At 40.2% G+C, this 20,420-nt stretch overlaps 1 protein-coding gene across 1 annotated transcript in view; it reads left to right on the top strand.

Annotated features, from left to right (window-relative positions):
- Positions 1–20,420, top strand: part of GRID2 (glutamate ionotropic receptor delta type subunit 2) — a 1,221,843-nt gene that overhangs the window by 349,519 nt on the left and 851,904 nt on the right. The gene's annotated exons all lie outside the window — the stretch shown is intronic.

Genomic DNA, 20,420 nt, shown 5'->3' with positions numbered 1-20,420 from the left:
TAATGTGGAAATGATATAGATTTTGTGCCGATTTTTGGCTGCCGAAAATCTGCATTTCCGGTATGTGTGAACAAGCTCTTAAAATGACATTTACATGTTTACCCTCATGCAAGGATGTTCAAGGTAGCAATGCTTAAAGAATACCCGCATTTTCACCTTCAGAGCACTTCTGCTCCGTAACACTATAGGGGGCCCTCTTCAGTTTTCGTAAGAAGCCGAATACGGACGACTCAGCAGAATCACTTCAAAGGTCAAAGTGCAGGAACTCTTTAAGTTGTATAGTATCCTTTTAATGGATAAATATCTGTATGTCCCATAGATAGAATTCATTGAAGTTGATGTTCCTGCTAATGTCGATGCTTCATGTTCAATATACATAAAGTAACAATTTGTATGACTAAGGAAGAATGCTATAGTTCCTACATTAAATCAAGATATATGCAGTATGTATTATATATGTGCACTTGTAACAAACTTGTCATTAACAATAATGATTTCTAGGAAAAACTATCATGACATTGCTAAATGTATAGGAAGATCTTAATGTATATGAAAATGACCTTGTATTTTTGTGGAGCAGCAGCAGATATGTCTCTCACTCTTTAACTGTATCCTACCTCTGGAATGGAAGTGAATATACGTGAAATAACAGTGTTAGTTTGTTGAAATCCTGATGATTTAGTAGGTTTAGCTTCACTGAGATTAAAATGCATAAATTTCAAATGCATACTTATGAGAACATAACCTTTTCGGACATGGTGAAGTAACATAAATGTCGAATGTAAGTGCTTTGGATTGAGGCTCTTTTCACACTGCATTTTGAAGTGCCTGTTCGTGTTTTTCATCTGGAGGATTTCTTGACGGAACCCTCTGATGTACAGTATACTGATGTAGCAAAGTTCAACTTAGTTGTGATAACTTGCTACAACACATTATCTTAACACAGCAAAAACCTCTGAAAAACTATTGAAAAGGCAAGAAACTGTGGCACAGAACTTTTACTTAACACGTTAAGTGCACTTACCTGTGCTTATGACAGAAGTCACTGTATAATGTATGTATGCAGTATTGTCCATTGCCATAAAATTCCATGTTAAAAAATGTATATATCGTGTGGTATGTTTTTTTATTGAATAGCTTTGTATGAAATAAAGCATTCTATTGCGCTTTTATATACAGTAAAAAAAGGTATACTGATGTATACTAGTCTAACAGAGAGGTTATCCAAAATTAGATTATTTAGCTTAGAAAAAAGACATCTGAGAGGCAACCTAATAACTTTGTATACATATGTCAGAGGACAATACGGAGATCTCTCCCATCATCTATTTATACCCAGGACTGTGACTATAACAAGTTGATGCGCTCTGTGTCTAGAGAAAATAAGGTTTTCACATCAACATAGAAGGGGTTCTTTACTGTAAGAGCAGTGAGACTATGGAACTCTCTGCCAGAGGACATGGTGATGGTGAACTCACTAAAAGAGTACAAGAGGGGATGTCTTTCTTGAGCGATACAATATTATATGTTATAATCATTAATAACTTCAGAAGGGTGGGTGATCTGGAGATCATTCCGATTGCCACATTGGAGTCAGGGTTCTGTCACACGGGTGCATCCGGGCGCCGATGCGCCCATCTTACTGCACGAAGAAGATGGCAGCACTGCAGGTACAGACGACTTTCCGCACCGCCGGAAGAAAGAACACATGTCCAGCAATGGAGCCAGTCATGTGTTCTTTCTTCCAGCGGTGCGGAGAGTCGTCCGTACCTGCAGTCCGGCCGTCTCATCGTGCAGTAAGACTGGCGTATCGGCGCTCGGATGCGCCAGTGTGACTGAGCCCTTAGGAAGGGGTTTTTTTTTCTTAAATGGGGAAAATTGGCTTCTACCTCATTGGTTTTTTTTTTTTACTTCCTTTAGATCAACATTGGGGGTTAATAGGTTGAACTGGATGGAAATATGTCTTTTTTCAGGCTTTTATACTACTTTACTATGAGTGGCAGGTCTGGAGGATTTCACTACGCTTCTGGATGCTATAAAAGCCAAATGGTAGCCCCATGTAATTACCGAGGGCCTAATGCAGCCTCCCTCTGTCCTCCCTCTGAGCTGCATTTAATATATGCACTTGCTTTTCAATACGGCATGTAAAAGGCTACTCACCTGGGATCAGAGTTAACTCCCCACTGTGGCTGGATGCTTTTTTGAAAGTAATGATATTAAATGTCATGATCGCTAGCTTACTTTAGAAGGATCATTGATCTAGAGGGTCATCCTGATTACCAGATTTGGCATTGGGAAGAAATTATTTTCATAATGGAAGACATTTTTTGCCTTTCCTAGGATCAACATTGCAGGATTTAAAGGGGTTGTCTCGCGCCAAAACGTTTTTTTTTTCCATAGGCCCCCCGTTCGGCGCAGGACAACCCCAAGGGATGTGTTAAAAAAAAAAAATTATATTACTTACCCGAATCCCCGCTCTGCGACGTCTTCCTTCGTCCTACTTCTTCCTTCACCAAGATGGCCGCCGGGATCTTCACCCACGATGCACCGTGGGTCTTCTCCCATGGTGCACCGTGGGCTCTGTGCGGTCCATTGCCGATTCCAGCCTCCTGATTGGCTGGAATCGGCACACGTGACGGGGAGGAGCTACGATGACCAGCTCTCCGGCACGAGCGGCCCCATTCACCAGGAAGAAGACCGCACAGCGCAAGCGCATCTAAAAAAGCAAGAAGACATCAGAATTAGACGGATCCATGGCGACGGGGACGCTAGCAACGGAGCAGGTAAGTGAATAACTTCTGTATGGCTCATATTTAATGCACGATGTATATTACAAAGTGCATTAATATGGCCATACAGAAGTGTATACCCCCACTTGCTGCCGCGAGACAACCCCTTTAAAGCTGAATTGGATGGATATATATCTTTTTTCTGCCTTAGTTGTTTGACTTTATTATTATTGAGAATATAATTGTGTAATTATGAGCTCTAAATTGGGTATATTAACCGAAACATAGAGAACAACCAACAGAATGGCAAGTTGTGGCTAAAGATACAGTAAATCAACATTTCTTAACTTTTAGCTATGCATCAAACAAAGAGCAAGAATGGTAACTAATAGGCTAAAGCTAAGAACTTTTCCTGTGTCCAAGTTATTCCTTTTTTATATCATCCACTTACTTATCACAAACATTCTCTTTGAAAATAGTCATCGAGATACCAGGTTCAGCAATAAGATGGCATGAGCAGGCATCTGACCTATTTGTCAAACTTCAAAACAAAGAGCAAGTCACTGATTCATTAGCTTCACTATTCAGACATGTAACCATTTTGTAAAGATTTAGTATTTGTGTCTCAGACTTACAAGAATAAAATATCCAATTGACATGCTCTGGCACTATCTTGGTCATGGATGGAAGCTAAGGAGAGTAGCAGATTTTCCTTGTATCCCTTTTTTAAATCATAACAATTTTATTGTTTCTAGATAGAGCAGACCTTGTGCTTTCCTATAAAACATGTAATTTTACAGTGTGCAAAATATACAAAGTGTACAAAATGTAATAGCAAATGTTTATTTCTTGAAAGCCACATGGAGGCAGAACTGTTATATACAGATCAGGTTTGTGGGAAAAATCTAAGGAAATTTTATTCAAAGAGTCATTATTATATTATGTTTTTTCTCTTATACATGGGCATTATTTCTCTTTCCACTGGGTATTATTGTAATTTGCTGTTTGTGAGTTTTTGAATCCCAGCAATTGTTCATCTTCAGAATATGTCGTCTAAAGCTTATTAGACACCTGCAGACTGCTGTAAAATATGTTAAACTATTGTGATAAGAGCACTCTAGAATAATAAAAGTTCAGGAAAAACCAAAAATCTTGGTAAGTATAGTAAAGATGTTTCAACATCATAGCAAGTGATGGAAAGTTTCTAAGTAGAGTTCCAGAAGTAGCTATGCTGGAGCGCCTTGATGGTGTTTTCCTGTATAGCAACACTCCCAGCATTCTGAAGAGAGAGGGACTGCAACACAACCTCTCTCATATGAATAATGGGCCAAAAGAACGACTTTAAGTCATAATCGTGTAGTGTAAACTCAAAGAAATTGCTCATTATTCATTTACAAATTGTTATCACTGACTTTCAGTCAACATAAAAACTATTGCTGGCTTCTCATTCTGTGGAATAGAAGGTGAAGCACTGAGCAAGTAGCCAGCAGGAACCCAGTGATCAAGTGACGTAGTCTGTCTAAATGCTCTGCACAAGTGCTAATGACCTTAGTGGTGATATCAGCACTCATGCTATTATTTAGCTGTCTTTCCATGTAAAAGGGCCATAAGGCTTTGTTTCAGTTCCTTAATGATGCCCCTGGTCATAAGGTATGCAGGAAATTAACACAAAGTCCCATACAATAAAAAATGCAGAAACCTAACACCATCACTCGGCTAAAAGAGTTTAAGAGGGGCCTGGATGCCTTTCTTGAGTGATACAATATTATATGTTCTTATCACTTATGACTTCAGAAGGGTTATTGATCCAAGGATTATTCCAATGGCCAGACTGGAGACAGAGAGGGATTTTTTTCTTAAAATGGGGGAAATTACCTTTTACCTCATTGTTTTTTTTGCTTTCCTCTGAATCTACATTGGGGGGTAATAGGCTAAACTGGATGAACATGTGTCTTTTTGTGGCCTTACATACTATGTTACTTTGGCTGTAACTCTTGTCTGGCAGCCGCTGCTGTTGTAATCAGTTTGTGACTCCTGACCTTTTCCCATGGCATCAGTGTTCCTGCACACAAATGCCATCCTGTACACAGTGCAGATACTTGGTGGAGAGGTCTGATTCAAACAGCAGTGGCCACCTGACTAGATCTACAGACTGAGTTAGTTAAAGGTTTGACGATGTCGGGTTGCTGCCCGGATGGAGGCCCACTAAACGGGACACTAATACTACTGAGGACACGGGGTTACTCTTACTACTGTTGCCACTGTGGAGGTCACTATTACTAATGGGAACACTATTGGGGTCACAATTACTCCTGGAACTACTATTGGATCACTATTAATACTGATGGAATTATTACTACTGGGGCTACTATGGGGGATCATTATTACTACTGGGACACTAGGGGGACATTATTACTACTGGAGGCACTATGGGGATCACTATTACTACCGGGTCAACTAGTGCGATAGTATTACTACTGGGGCCACTATGGGAGTCACTATTACAGATAGTCCCCTACTTGCGAATGTTCGAGTTACGAGCTTTGCAAGTTATGAACAGTCTGTTCTGCACAGTATGATGTAATGGTATGGCATTACATCATGCTGTGCAGGCACTGGACAGGCTTCTATCAAGCCTGATAGAAGCTTGTCCGGTCAGATCATGGGACTCTGTGCGGTGACTAGGCAGCTGGGGGCCTTCTGAAATCAATGAACAGAGTAAATCAACTGCAGCACTCACATGGAATCACTCCAATTCAATTTCTGTTGTTCTGCTATATATATAGCAAGGAGCAAATGGATGCAGCAGCCCAGTTAGGTCCGGATCACAACCTCTTAATCTTCAGAATAATAAAGTGTAAACCAGGCAGCATCAGGTGAGTTTTCAAATCGTTTTCAAACCTTTATTCCTCCATAAAAGAAGACCAGCGACTTTTCGGCCACTGCTTTGGCCTTTTTCAAGGCACTTCTGAAAGGCACTAGGGCTGTCTATGCACAGCGCCTATCAAGCCGTGCACTTGATAGGCACCCTGCATAGGCACCCCTTGGGTCTTTCAGAAGGCTTATCGATACTGTACAGCCCCCTGAACATCGGGTGCCGGCTGTTTCTTACAGCTGGCACCCGGCGGCATCAGTTCCAATGAGCCCCGCGCAGCTCGTCGGAACTGCTGCCACCGGGTGTCCGCTGTAAGAACAGCCGGCACCCAACGTTGTATGGAGCGGGATCCACCCGCCATCCCGCTCCATACAAACATTTGTTTGGACATACGAACAAATGTACTTGCGAACAGGTTTCTGGAACGGAACCTTTTCGCAAGTAGGGGACTATCTGTACTATTCTTTTTATGAGGGGAGGCATTTTACACTTCGCCTCAGCCTACGGAAAGGCTTAGAGCCCTCTGCTAGCATACTATAGTAAATAAAGTGGCATATAACAGTAAATTGGTATTCGTCCCTGTGCCTTGCTACAGAATGTCAATGATCATATGCAGACAAAAAAGTATAGGTCGTTCATATAATGTCATGAGATCATATAAAAATATTACATGAACATCCAAGAGAAGAGAAAGATAGAGAGACTCCTATTAGGGGTGTGATCCTAATCAGAATATGTAGAATAGTTAGTAGGATGCTGCCAGTCCAATTATCATTACCATAGGAGCATAAAAATATTTAATTGTAAAAAGGAGAAAATGACGGACCATCAGCGCAACCCTTGTAATGTAAAGCACATAAAAGTAAAGGGATTAACCTAATTTCTTCTTTGTTAAATTATAGCCAGCACAAATAACACATTTCAGGGATGTAACTCCTTCTTCCAAAATGGCCTGAAAGAATACAGGGATGTTATTGGATGTTCATGTCCTCTACTCCCAGGAAAGAAGAAATAGCGCAATGTGATTTTTAAAAATGTATAGCTATATTTTTTCAAATTAGTATATTTACACTAAAACAAAGTATGTTAATGGATTTCACATTTTGTTTTGGATGTTTTAATATTAAATATGTATAGTTTTGGATTACAAGGTATATACGGCAATGGTTTTAGTTGGCATTGGCTTTTGGTTATTTTATTTTTTATATATGTTTTTATTTTAATTTGCTTTTTTTAAATATATTTTTGTGACATGACCCCCATGACATCATATAAGACATCTGGGGATCATTCACATGCTTTTTTTTGTTTGTTTAATCCCCTATAGTGACAATAGCCACTAACAGAGTTGTTCAGGGTCTGATAGGACCCTGCAGCTCTGTTGTAAAAAGGGGTCCCAGTGGTCATATGATCACTAGGTTGCATAGTTGAAGTAATACTTTCACTCTTTAGTACATAGCGCTTATTGAGTTCTATGTACCCGGGAAGGGAGAAAGCAGAAGCTGTTAAAAACGCTTCTCCCTTCTCCTTTGGATTCTCAGCTGTGTTTCACAGCTGAGGATCCTGTGTCGTACCTCTGCTATTGGTGCGGCCTAAAGCCCAGGAGCAAGCACCCTACATTTGCCGTGCTTGGTCCTTAAAGGGGTTGTCCCGCGCCGAAACGGGTTTTTTTTTTTCAATAGCCCCCCCGTTCGGAGCGAGACAAACCCGATGCAGGGGTTAAAAAAGAAAAACGGAGAGTGCTTACCTGAATCCCCGCGCTCCGGTGACTTCTTACTTACCTGGTGAAGATGGCCGCCGGGATCTTCACCCTCGGTGGACCGCAGGGCTTCTGTGCGGTCCATTGCCGATTCCAGCCTCCTGATTGGCTGGAATCGGCACGTGACGGGGCGGAGCTACAAGGAGCCGCTCTCCGGCACGAGCGGCCCCATTCAGAAAAGAAGAAGACCGGACTGCGCAAGCGCGTCTAATCCGGCAATTAGACGCTGAAAATTAGACTGCACCATGGAGACGAGGACGCTAGCAACGGAACAGGTGAGTGAATAACTTCTGTATGGCTCATAATTAATGCACAATGTACATTACAAAGTGCATTAATATGGCCATACAGAAGTGTATACCCCCACTTGCTTTCGCGGGACAACCCCTTTAAGAGGTTAAATACGTCACTCAAAGTCTTTGTCAATATTTCCATGACATCAGACAACACAGAAAACATAGCATGCCCTGCAATTTATATTGTCAAAATGAAGGACACTGTGATGGACATAAATCATATGTTGATCTGGTCTTTTGGGTACTCTTGGGATCCAACATGCGTCATATGTTCTGAATGGAGTTCAAAACAGAGATGTACTCGTTGCATTTTGCAGTTTTTTTATGCAAAGTATTTCTTTTTTTTCAGAAAATTATTATTTGCTGCAGCATTTGCTATCTTGAATAGAGACATCTAAAAAAATTGAGCTGTGAAAAGATAAGGAGTCAGATTCCGCTATAGATATTAACTGATGGAACATGTTGATTCATGTTATTTGTCAGAAGTCTCACTAAAGGATTGATCCGGGCTGGCAAATCATTACTATTACTCAAGATGATGTATTGAAGGAAAAGTTTTATGGAGGAATGAAAAAATAAATATATAAAAACACAGAGATATGTGTTTGGGAGACTTCAAGCTACTTTACTGAGATTGATAAATAGCCCTCTAGCTCTGAAAAACAGATAAGATCATGCAATGTTCTTTGCATTGGAGTATGATGACTCCCTGGCTACACTCATTCACTGTAGCCCAAAGGAAGGAAGCGCAGCGTGACTGAGTCTGGCTGCTTCCTGAATACCGGCACCACTACAAATCAGTATAAAAACCCCTGCAGAATTCTAAGTTTTGCTTCATATCCTTTGTCCCCACAGCTGATTTCAGCCATCAGTGAGAAGATGTTATGCATCCTTTATTACAACACATTTTTTTGCATTAGTGCAGGCCTAAAGCAAGAACTGTTCAGCACTACATAATGCACTGACAGAGCATATATAGCATTTATATTTTTTCTCTGTTTTTTTCTAACTTATGTTTATTTGTTTAACATTAATGTTTCACTTATGATAACAAATTGATTTTGCATAAAGCTCCATCTAAAAGCTACTTTAGCAATAATTGCAGGGAAATACACATCTTGAAAATAATTGAATTAATCACTTTAAATTCCAGAAACCCAATATTAACCTTTCAGGAATGCAGAGTACCTCATACAGTACAATAAAAAGTAAGGAAGACTTTAGAATTATCTGGATTTCTACATTAGTTAGTAATAAAATGTCTTATTATTATCTAAGGCATAATTATAGACAAACACAATCTAACTAAACTAATAAAAAACAAACAGTTGTAGCATTTATGTCTTTTATTGAGCAAACATTCCCAGTGCAGGGAGTGAACTCTTGACTTGAACAACCTGTCGATCGCCCATTACCAGCAATTATCTCCACAAAATGTTTCCTTTGGCTGCAAACAAGATTTGCACAACATTGAGGAAATATTTTGGACCACTGCTCTCTACAAATATGTTTCAGTTCACCTATATTTCTGGGATGCCTTGCATGCACAGACCTCTTCGTCATGTCACAGCATCTTGATAGAGTTGAATTCAGGACTCCAAGGCCTCGTTCAGACAAGCGCTGTTTTCACGCATAATAGGTGTGCAAAAAGATCGTGGCTATTCTGCACTAAGGATTGCGTGAATGGGTTTCCAGCTATTCCAGCTACTTGAAATAGCCCGTTCACACAATCTGAGGGGCCTGGTGCGTGTAATACAGCTCCTATAAGAGTCTATGAAAAGCATGCACCAAAGATAGGTCAGGTCCTATCTTTTCTCGCACCACAGACCTTAGATGTGAGTTGCTCATCGCAGAGCTCATCTGAAGGAGGCCTTAAGCACAAATCTACTTTTTCGACCACTCCTTAGGTGATTAATTTGTGTGTTTTGAGTTATTACCTGGGATCACTCAATGTCTTTTCAGGTCATGGACTGCCACCCATACATTTTTTGCAAGAAAAATGCACTACATCATATGACTGACCATGCGATGCACATACCTTTTTCACGCGCACACAAATTTGCATGCTGTTTCAATAGGAAAAATTAAAAATTGCATTATTCTAACATTAAAATTGTATCTAAATGTAAATGAGGTTTTTTTTTAGCTCCCATAGAAAATAATGTGCTATATAGCCCAAAAAATAGGACATGCTGTGATTTCTCCATCTCAGCGAAAAATCCCTCATGCACATTAACCCATGGAAAATAATGGGTTATTACAATGCACAAGTTCTGTGAGTCTGGCAATCGCACAGAATTCATGCGTCATTCTTGGCCATGTACATATAGCTTCAGGCACACTTCAAACAGTATTTCTGGGATTTACTTATACACAGACCAATATGGAATATGATTTTTTTCCCTAACAGTTTGCTCCATTTAAATGCAGGCCCTTTGATTACTTAAAAATGTTATGTATTTGGACAAAGAAAAAAGCATGTGTTCACAAACATTCTTTGTAAATTATTCAGTAACCCTAGCAGTTTTATAAATCATTCATAAATAAATGTATTTGTACAACACAAACTCCCACCTATGTTTCACAAGCTGTTATCGTACATCATGCAAAAAAATTAAAGCAGTATGACAGGTACAATTAGGTAACGTGGCTTTCATTCTATGACCACACGGATTGAACACTATGACACACAACCAGTAAAAAGCCTTCTAAGGACAACTAGTATGATAATAGAGATGCCATGCAGCTAATTTCCTATCTCCTTATTGTTATTCTGGCCATGCCTTGGTTAGATCAAGCTTTGTGGTAATGACTGCTAATTTGTTTACCACTGTAGAGCTGCAGTATTTCTGCATTATGAGGCTTTTCAATCATAAGACCATGATTATTTTTTCCTGTATTGCATAACCAGTAAAAGTAAAGAAGAAATGTTAAACTTTGCACCATTTAAAGTTCAAAGTTCTGGACTACCTTGAACAACTGTTATTTAAGCAATCAATTAATGATTTAGAAGTAGTCGGAAACTGTCACGTATTAGAATTCGGGCTTGACATAGAAATTGACTTATAGCAACTCACCTTTTGTTCTGCACATTATTATTGTAAATCAATAGGAGTTAGCACTGTTCTACATTTATGTATTCCTGTAACCTTGGCTTAGGGGAATAGGTTCATCCTAATGCAATATTTTAAATAAGCGTATGCTAATGTAAGAAGATAGATATTATGAGTGAAATGATCTCTTCGTAAACAGAAATGATATAAAATGTAAATGTTGGGGCTTCTTGTATTTAAAAAAAAAAGTATGGGGAAAAAGCTGTTTCTAATCATGACCAATCAGATTCCAGTTGTCATTGTTCCAGTGCATTATTAGGAAATTGGTAGGAGGAGCATGTGAGTATATGGTATACGGAGGTTCAGCCATCTCCACCTTCTTCCATCAAGGCTAGTACCTGATGGTGGTATAATATAGGTTTTTCTGCCCAGTCATAGTGTCTGTTTGCCCAAAACGTGCTGCATACTGGTGTTTTGCTGTTTGGTCTCTTCTCCTGAGGGTTTTGTGGTTGATACAAATACCTCACTTCTTCAAAACTATTGGCTTCTGACTGATAAACGTAATGTTTAGATGCTGAGTGATGCTATGAGATGCTTCATCCCAAATGTTCTACATGTATCAACTTGAACATGTGGAACCTTTGCCCCACAGGGAGCATCCGCCTGCAGAGCAGCTTTTTCACGCACATTATAGATGTGCATACCAGAGTGTTTAAAAGACGATAAAAGTTTCACTTTGCCCTGGAGACTGATTGGTAATGTAATCTCTCTGCTTCTTGACGCTTGTTTCATGCTATGTGAAGGCTCCACATTTGGCTGGTGTTTGCCAGTTGGTGCTTCTGATGAAATTGCTAGTCCTTGCAGGCAGCTCTTATTGTAATTTAACTTATCATGCTTTTAGATTTAAAGGGGTTGTCCCGCGGCAGCAAGTGGGTCTATACACTTCTGTATGGCCATATTAATGCACTTTGTAATATACATTGTGCATTAATTATGAGCCATACAGAAGTTATAAAAAGTTTTATACTTACCTGCTCCGTTGCTGGCGTCCTCGTTCCCATGGTGCCGACTAATTTTCGCCCTCCGATGGCCAAATTAGCCGCGCTTGCGCAGTCCAGGTCTTCTCCTGTTCTCTATGGGGCTCCGTGTAGCTCCGTGTAGCTCCGCCCCGTCACGTGCCGATTCCAGCCAATCAGGAGGCTGGAATCGGCAGTGGACCGCACAGAAGAGCTGCGGTCCACGGATGCAGAGGATCCCGGCGGCCATCTTCACAGGTAAGTATAGAAGTCACCGGAGCGCGGGGATTAAGGTAAGCGCTCCGGTGAGCTTTCTGTACGTCCCTGCATCGGGGTTGTCTCGCGCCGAACGGGGGGGGGGGGGGGGGGGGTTGAAAAAAAAAAAACCCGTTTCGGCGCGGGACAACCCCTTTAAGTGTGCTCCTTATGTGATAAGTGCTCTCTGTGACTATTATTTGAGTTGATCTGCAGGCATTGCATTTGTATCTTTCTCCCATTTGATATTTAACATTTTTTAGGCAACAACAGCATTTATTTGTCCCTCTTATTCTGTGACCCAGACTTTTAACCTGTGCAGTGAAGGATGTACTTCTAAAGGTCCTTCTACATGCAAAGGTAATCTTTCAAACTGCAGAAAGATTGAAAGATTTAGCAATGTATTTGCATAAAGTGTTAATGGCTTTCATGGGCATTAACACTTTATCATCTTCATTTGCATGTAAAAGGACCTCCAGGAGTTGTTTCCAGAGCCCAGCATGTGTAAACACACGCCCAGCTGTGCAAAAAACTGACATCACATTCCATTGTTCTCCTTGCGGCTAGTGTAAGCATGCCATGGGGAGAACATCTTGCAGTCTATTGAAAGATGAGCAAAATATATTAAAATGGAAGTGAAGTAAAAACTATCGTTCAAACTAAAAGTACACGATGTCCGCATTTACATGTAATGCTTATCACTTATTAATAAATAACAATTATTTCCAGTTTTTCCAATGTGGGTTTTGTGGAAAGTGTCTATTTTAATAATGTTTTATTATTAATATCATGACAAAGCATAGACATTAGAGATGAGCGAACATACTCATTTAGGGCTATTTGGCAAGCGAGCAACGCTTTTTTTCAGTAACTGCCTACTCAGGTGAAAAGATTCGGGGGGCGTCGGGGGGCGGCGTGGTGGAGCGGGGGATAGCAGTGGGGAGCAGGGGGGAGCTCTCTCTCTCCCCCCCCACTCCCCTCTGCAACCCCCCGCTCACCCCCGGCACCCCCCGAATCTTTTCGCCCGAGTAGGCAGTTACTCGAAAAAAGCGATGCTCGATTGCGAAATAGCCCTAAACGAGTATGTTCACTCATCTCTAATAGACATCAAGAAGACTTTGAGTTAGACAAACAGAGACTTTTAAAGAAGCCTGTTATCCCAACTGGATAAAGAGAAAAATAGATTGAAAGGCGATATGGAGAAAAATTTTGGGAGATCATGGTGGTGCATTACTGGGGTGTTACCAATCTGGACTGGACCTGCTGTAGCTGTGGAGGAAGCTTCTGAAAATGCAACTCAGTAGAAGAAGCAGGCAGGAAAAAACACACTATCACTAAATTGTTTTTGCAAGTAGGAGGTACCAGAGAATATATTGCATTGATCTGAGCTGGCGTGTCCAAAATCAGAAAGTATATGAAAGAAGTGGAGAGTAATTTCAAGAGAATAAAGTTTCTAAGTGTGCAATGCAGGTGATAACTTGTGTATTGAGGTTTGCCAATAAAATTACAGATATAGAAGACCTTTCTAAGTGAAATAACATCAGATTTATTGCTTTTTCACAGGGTATAGAAGGAGAAAATTGATCAGCATTGACAGAAACTGTTTTTTTAGAGAATACTGGCAAAGACATGGTGTCAGACCTATTCTTAGTGGAACATACACAAAGTGCCTTAAAAACTCTTACTCCTCAGTACCCAGCTTAGAGCAATTCTTACTACAATCTTTAATGCAAAAGACTGTGATGCTATATTGAAAGCAGCAAAATTACTTGTCTGAGCTTCAATAATGTGAACATTTGCTGTCTCCTGTTTACTATTTTTCCACACAACAAAATGTGAATGTTTTCAAAATATTAAAAAGAGACTTAGCCAAACTTTGGCATTACATTTTTATTTCCCCAAAAGTTTGAGGTAATTCTTGAGAGGCAACCGTTTTTTTTTTTTATCATCAACAGGTGAGACTAAATTACTATTTAATTCAATATTTCCTTATATCCCTCTTTCTTTATCTTTATATGGTCTTGTGGATCTGAAGGAGGGAGGGGCGATAGGCTGCTTAGTTTAAAGGTGTACGGCTTGTATAATAAGCATATTGGCAGATTTACTGAGTTGTTAGGGAAGGGTGACACCGAGGGAGAAATTAGGGTCTTTCTTATGGAATGGAATGCTAGAGAGTTGGAGGTTAGACTTAAAAGATGTGTTATGGTTGACATTAGAAGGAATTACCTTTTTTGCAATTACTTGCATAGAAGAAACTTATTTCTTAGAATCAGAGTTTAAAGGGGTTGTCCAGGTGTAAACTATTGATTGTCTATCTTCAAGATAGAACATCAATTATACATTTGTGGGGTTGACTATGCACCAGACCAGTGCACTACTGACCACAGCTGATTTCTTCCAGACGTATGCACTTCTGATCCAACTGCAGTGGCCTGGCATGATATTATATGCAAAGTTCTCAGTGAAGCGAATAGGAAATTTGCATGGAATACCAAGCTATGCCATTGTAGTGGGATCGGTGCTCCCAGAAGAAATCAGCTCTAGTGAGCAGCGCGCCAATGAGTCATGAATAATTTACAACTGATCAACCACTTTACTCTTATTCAGACTATATGGATATTGCTATGTTATCATTCTACTTTTTCACTTGCTGACATGGAGTTAGTATACCAATCCACCAAATATAAATTGTCATGTCCCACAGCAAGGAAACGCAACCTCTTTTGGTCTGAAAGCCACATTGTCAGATTGAATCCAATCTCTGAAATAAAAATTAAAGAGGAATTACCATCTGAGATATGTATGGTATATTGAAACTATATGACATACAGTTAGGGCCAGAAATATTTGGACAGTGACACAAGTTTTGTTATTTTAGCTGTTTACAAAAACATGTTCAGAAATACAATTATATATATAATATGGGCTGAAAGTGCACACTCCCAGCTGCAATATGAGAGTTTCCACATCCAAATCGGAGAAAGGGTTTAGGAATCATAGCTCTGTAATGCATAGCCTCCTCTTTTTCAAGGGACCAAAAGTAATTGGACAATGGACTCTAAGGGCTGCAATTAACTCAGAAGGCGTCTCCCTCGTTAACCTGTAATCAATTAAGTAGTTAAAAGGTCTGGGGTTGATTCCAGGTGTGTGGTTTTGGATTTGGAAGCTGTTGCTGTGACCAGACAACATGCGGTCAAAGGAACTCTCAATTGAGGTGAAGCAGAACATCCTGAGGCTGAAAAAAAAGAAAAAATCCATCAGAGAGATAGCAGACATGCTTGGAGTAGCAAAATCAACAGTCGGGTACATTCTGAGAAAAAAGGAATTCACTGGTGAGCTTGGGAACTCAAAAAGGCCTGGGCGTCCACAGAAGACAACGGTGGTGCATGATCGCCGCATACTTTCTTTGGTGAAGAAGAACCCGTTCACAACATCAACTGAAGTCCAGAACACTCTCAGGGAAGTAGGTGTATCTGTCTCTAAGTCAACAGTAAAGAGAAGACTCCATGAAAGTAAATACAAAGGGTTCACATCTAGATGCAAACCATTCATCAATTCCAAAAATAGACAGGCCAGAGTTAAATTTGCCGAAAAACACCTCAAGAAGCCAGCCCAGTTCTGGAAAAGTATTCTATGGACAGATGAGACAAAGATCAACCTGTACCAGAATGATGGGAAGAAAAAAGTTTGGAGAAGAAAGGGAACGGCACATGATCCAAGGCACACCACATCCTCTGTAAAACATGGTGGAGGCAACGTGATGGCATGGGCATGCATGGCTTTCAATGGCACTGGGTCACTTGTGTTTATTGATGACATAACAGCAGACAAGAGTAGCCGGATGAATTCTGAAGTGTACTGGGATATACTTTCAGCCCAGATTCAGCCAAATGCTGCAAAGTTGATCGGACGGCGCTTCACAGTACAGATGGACAATGACCCCAAGCATACAGCCAAAGCTACCCAGGAGTTCATGAGTGCAAAAAAGTGGAACATTCTGCAATGGCCAAGTCAATCACCAGATCTTAACCCAATTGAGCATTCATTTCACTTGCTCAAATCCAGACTTCAGACGGAAAGACCCACAAACAAGCAAGACCTGAAGGCTGCGGCTGTAAAGGCCTGGCAAAGCATTAAGAAGGAGGAAACCCAGCGTTTGGTGATGTCCATGGGTTCCAGACTTAAGGCAGTGATTGCCTCCAGAGGATTCGCAACAAAATATTGAAAAAAAAATATTTTGTTTGGGTTATGTTTATTTGTCCAATTACTTTTGAGCTCCTAAAATGTGGAGTGCTTGTAAAGAAATGTGTACAATTCCTACATTTTCTATCAGATATTTTTGTTCAACCCTTTAAATTAAACGTTACAATCTGCACTTGAATTCTGTTGTAGAGGCTTCATTTCAAATCCAATGCGGTGGCATGCAGAGCCCAACTCGCGAAAATTGTGTTACTGTCCAAATATTTCTGGCCCTAACTGTATATGTATGACAGTTGCTGCTTCCACTTTGGAAGAATAGGAGACCCTCTACGCCATGTTCCCCTTTCAGAAAGGAACAGACAGTATATGCAGCTCTTTCTATTATGTGTGTTGCTGAAAAATATATGAGGTCCCAGAGATATCCATACAGTACACCAGTAGTTCTTGCTTATCTCTGTTCCCGATTTAAGTGCCACTCTTCTATTCTTTGTCATGGAAAACCTGAGCAGCCACCAGACAAAGGCATGCATATCTGAGGTCAAATGGTTGAGGGTGCACACAACAACATTGCAGGCTGCATGTAGTCCCCAAGTCATAGTTTATAAATGACAAATTTGGAAGATTTGTACTTGTTCTGAGCAGATTGATATATGAACTCTTAATTCTTGTTTTTGTACTGTATATGTACCTCCTCCTTTCCCAGTTACAGTTACAATCAAAATTATTCAAACCCCATTGCAAATTAGGTTTTCTGGCAAATTTATACATTTTCAGCTGTTGGCAAAAAAGAGAATCCCACACTAACAATTTTAATAGCTTAACACAGCTAATATAACAAGTGTTTCATTAAATTCTATTGGCAGTATATTAGACTGTAGCTTTAAGAAGAGATTTATACATTGGGTCGAACAAGTCATGAGTTCTAAAATAGCTAAACTCTTATCTATGGAGAAATTAACAGCATCTAGAGATATATGAGAATTATAGTTATAATATATGAACTATAGAGAATAAATATTCTCCTTTCTTTTTTTTTTTTACCTCTCAGTGTCTGGGGTGGTTATAAGTGGGCTTAAGGTAATAATCTTCTTTGCATTTTTTTACCATTTTTGGGACTGTTTACATTTTTTATACAGAGAGACATGAATAAAAAATGGTAAATAAAATAAAATAGAGGTGCACGTTTATAGTTCTCTCTAGTCAAGGGTCTAGGGGAGTTACTAAAAATTCTATTGACTTGAAAGGAAGCAGGCAGGAACATGTGTGGTCACATCTGTTTTCAGTCTGTGCATGAATGTAATTGCTTTGCCTGATGGAACAGCAGTTAGAGCACGCTATTGTCCCAGTAGGTGAGGGTCTGTCACGTCTCCTTTACGTGAACTGCTGAATTGCAAATGGGACTCACAGGCAGACATAAGGACTGAACTGAACTCTAATGAGACAACATCCAAAAGAAAAATGTCTGCAAGCAGGATGATTGTCCTGATAAGGATGGCCCCGCACTGGAACCTATGAACCTAACTGCCCAGGTTGAAAAGCAAACCAAAGCCAGGACAGAACTCAGTTCACACCAACACCCTAGGGATAGCATGCAACCTAGAACAGGACTGTTCATACCTAATGTCTAGTCACCTGTGCAGACCCACAGAGCACATCACTATTCACACCCATATACACTGAACATGCCTGTTCACAACTGAAGTCCAGCCACCAGCACAGACACTGAATGTGACACTATTCACATGTATACACACAGAATACATAACAGACATGCAAGAAAACCCAAAACCCTTAAGTGAAGGGATACCAGTTTCCTCTTGCACAGGGACTGATATATATATATATATATATATATATATATATATATATATATATATATATATATAGAGAGAGAGAGAGAGAGAGAGAGAGAGAGAGAGAGAGCAGACCAGTGGAGATTGGCTGGCTGGAGAAATCCACACCCAGCCAGCTCCATCATCCCACACCTGTGAAGATGTACTCCTGGAAACCCGAATAAAAGCAAGTCCCAGCAGCACAACCAAACAGGGCCCCACCTCTAAGTCATTTATGACTGTTAAAGAATAGGGATGAGCGAGTATACTCGCTAAAGCACTACTCGCTCGAGTAATGTGCTTTAGCCAAGTATCTCCCTGCTCGTCCCGGAAGATTCGGGGGCCGACGGGGGGCGGGGAGCTGCGGGGGAGAGCGGGCAGGAACGGAGGAAAGATCTCTCTCTCCCTCTCTCCCGCCCGCTCTCCCCCGCTCCCCGCTGCGACTCACTTGTCAGCTGCGGTGGTCCCCGAATCTTTAGGGACGAGCGGGGAGATACTCGTCTAAGGCACATTACTCGAGCGAGTAGTGCCTTAGCGAGTATACTCGCTCATCCCTATTAAAGAACAATAATTGCAAGAAAAAGTGAATGTGTGGAATATTGAAACATAAGTGTTCGTTCTTTGAACATGCTGCACCTAAACATGACATACAATACATAAACCAATGTTATGATGAAAGAAAAAACATGCTATAATATAATAATTAACTAACTAAAGTTTCCTCAATCTACAAACCAGAAAGATGGAAAAATACCTCTACAGCGCCATCTTTTAGGTGTCCCCACACTCCTTCTGGGTGCTCTCCTTGGGGAGAGACTATGCCATCCCCTGATCCACTCACGCCCTAGATGTCACCAAACACTTTTTGGGTGCTCTCCTTAAGGAGACACGTCACTGCTTCTGATACTCAATCTACAATGCATGTATCACTTTGCTCAAAAACTTAGGTTACTGGGCTTGCCTTGCTTAATAAGCCAAGTATATTGTCTACGAGTGTTAGAGCAGCACTAACTTCACATTACATGAACGCAACTGTTGTGTTCTGTCTACTATATTAAATACAGATGCAATTTACCCTTAGACTCTTTTAAGACTATTTTTTGATAATCCACTGCTAGCTCAGTACTAGTTTCCGTTCCATGCAGAAAACTGCTTAGGGATAGAAATCATAACTGAACCTGGACAAAACCATAGGGATGAAATATGAAATCAAAATCTATGCATTTCACATAAATTGCTTCCCTGCAAGTCTTTTAGACTGGATAGAAAAGCGCTGTCCTATGTTCCATTGTGCTTTCTGACCCCATGAAGTCCCCATAACTGGCGGATGGAAAGCTGAGACAGAACTGATGCTGCATGACCACACATATTCTGAAAAGAGCCTTAATGATTATGCAAGCCTATAAAACAGTGCACACTCTATCTGTTTTATTCAGTTACAGCATGTGAGATACTGTATATAGCTAGTTTCTGCTCATGGATCCCTGCATGGCAAAGAAAACTGGCCTATAAATAAATTATAGTATTACTGGGAAGGATGAGCCCTGCAAAAGATACATTTTTAATCAAAGTGATATGTACTATTTAATTTGTTTTAGTAATAAAGTAAGACATATTTCTCAAGAGCAGTAAAATTATACAGAATATACTCTTTTTTGTGCTTGAACTAACTGCTAATATAAACCATATTACGGTTGTGTCTGTGACAGAATAGCCATTTAACGTGGTTTGATAATTTGTAGCCATTGAGGTGAACCTAGAGAAAGCTAATTACTTTGGAATATAGCTCAGCTCTAATGCCACAGTATGTGATTGGTTCTATAACCTTTCTTTTGAATTTACAAGCATGTATTGCTAGATTTGTCAAATGGTAATGTTTTTACCCCACAGTTGTAGACACAATCTGTAAGTAGTACTTGTGAAGGTGTTAAGTGATAAATGGCTGCTGACTTTCATGTTCATTTATAAACTGTAAAGGTATATAGGCCAAGGAACTAAAATATACAACTATGCATTATATAATTAAAAAACTGGATACAATGGACATTGAAAAATAATCACGGGGTAATGATGGACAGTAAACTCCACTTCAACAACCAGTGTTAGGCCTAATGTCCATAGTTCATATGGATTCCAGACCCTTTTTCCTGCACTTTCCACCATTGGGATCTCTTTCTGCTCAGGTCTCCAACTGTTTTAGTATTTAAAGGGGTTGTCCCACGGCAGCAAGTGGGGTTATGCACTTCTGTATGACCATATTAATGCACTTTGTAATATACATCGTGCATTAAATATGAGCCATACAGAAGTTATTCACTTACCTGCTCCGTTGCTTGCGTCCCCGTCGCCATGGTGCTTTCTAACTTCAGCGTCTAATCGCCCGATTAGACGCGCTTGCGCAGATG

The sequence above is a fragment of the Eleutherodactylus coqui genome, chromosome 7 (assembly GCF_035609145.1).
Source record: "Eleutherodactylus coqui strain aEleCoq1 chromosome 7, aEleCoq1.hap1, whole genome shotgun sequence".
NCBI lineage: Eukaryota > Metazoa > Chordata > Amphibia > Anura > Eleutherodactylidae > Eleutherodactylus > Eleutherodactylus coqui.
Note: the sequence above shows the minus strand (reverse complement) of the source record. Positions and strands in the feature narration are given on the sequence as shown.